Raw genomic sequence first — 1,714 nt, forward strand, 5'->3', positions numbered from 1 at the left:
CCCCCCCCCGCCGGATCCGGGGCTACCGCCCGCCGGGCGCTCCCCCAGGAGCAGGAAACCACCAGCAGCGACGGCGTGCTGTGCGCTCCGACAGAGCTCCGGCCCCCGAGAAACGCTGTGGAATTATCGAGTGCTGCAACACCAGTCTGCAGACACCCCTGGTGCGAGCCACGCCCTCCCCGTCTGTCAGCGCCGTCCTTCACCTCCCGTGGAAATGTTTCCTTGCAGTTGTTTCACAGTTTTACACACTTCTCGAGGCTGAGCATTCAACTTTTGAAACACAACTAGAAGATAAACTTTTTTTTTTTTTGACTACCTAGAAATAACCCAAAGCTCACCAACACATAAATTCATTGTTTCAGTAATGTTACTGAGAGAGAACTGAAAACCCTTACACCACCACATGACTGTGAGGCATGTCAGCTGTAAGCCACTGAGCAGTGAACTTCACAGGTAAAACGTGGTAAAGCCTTCATGGAAAACTTCCAAGTGTTGTTGGAAAGGAGTAATCAATCAAATGACCAAAATCTAAGATTACCTACTTACTCTAATTCAAACTTATTACAAATGTCATCAGAACTAAGTAACAATTCTACAGCATACATGTACAGATTCTGTCATTTTATGCATCTGCTGGACACGCTACGAAAGCATCAGGGTGACCAAACCCCTTCACCGGGTAAGCTGTCGGTCCCGGAGCTGGGCAGGGCCTGTCAGCCAACCACAGGTGGTATCAAGGAGTGGTGACACATCTGTCACTTTGGGGTAACGGTCCTTTATACAGAAAGGTGAGTGTCCAAAGCTCAGCACAATACTGGTGTAAAACACAGCGTATCATGAGGTAGAATTAAAAAGGTAACACTCAGTGCATATTCACAGGCATAGGGTTACAGTCACTAGGGATCCACCAGTCTGAGGAAGTTCTGACAGGAAAACCAAAAACAGCCTTGAAAACAGACAGACAGACCCACCCAAGAACCTCTTTGATCCTGTGGGTGCTCCTTCACCTCCAAAACAAACACTGTGCAAGCCCATGAGAACTGTAAGATTCCCTCAAACATCCCTGCAGTCCCTTCCATGATGTGTAATAAAACATTAAATAAGGTGAGAAAACAGCAGCCTGGCAGTGGGACAGCAAATGCTTGGGGAAAAGCTGCTGTAGTCCAGGGCAGGACATGTTTTTTTCCCCAAACAGCTTGGCCCATTACAAACTCCTTGTAGCTCTTCCTTTGCATAAAAATCTCATATCCCACACTTGTCCCCAAGCTTCCTGCACACTTCACTTCCAGGGCGTTGAACCACAGCTGAGGGAAGTGCCCTGAGCTGCTTTAACAACCCAGCAGACCCGCCTGCCCCACATGCAGGCTCAGGCCAGCAAAAGGAATGTTTGCCCTCAGATTACCAAACACACAAAATTGGAGGCTTCATATTACCAAAGAAATTCTCCAGAAGAGGAAACTTGGGATTTTTTTTCTCATAATGCAGAGGAGCATTAAGTTTCAATGATTTCTGCACCAGGGTATACTACCCACATAAATACAAAGCTACAGGAGGATCCCCAGGCTTCTCTTTCCAGCTCTCTCACGTCCATAAATGTTGTCTTTATCCCCAAATACGTTTTGCAAAAGGCTTTGTAAGAGTCAGCTTTGAACAAGTGTGCTCCATCGAGCCAGAGAGAGTGAACCTGAACACCAGCAGGTGACAGTGCTTTCAG

The sequence above is a fragment of the Corvus brachyrhynchos genome, unplaced genomic scaffold (assembly GCF_000691975.1).
Source record: "Corvus brachyrhynchos isolate BGI_N302 unplaced genomic scaffold, ASM69197v1 scaffold1097, whole genome shotgun sequence".
NCBI classification, from domain to species: domain Eukaryota; kingdom Metazoa; phylum Chordata; class Aves; order Passeriformes; family Corvidae; genus Corvus; species Corvus brachyrhynchos.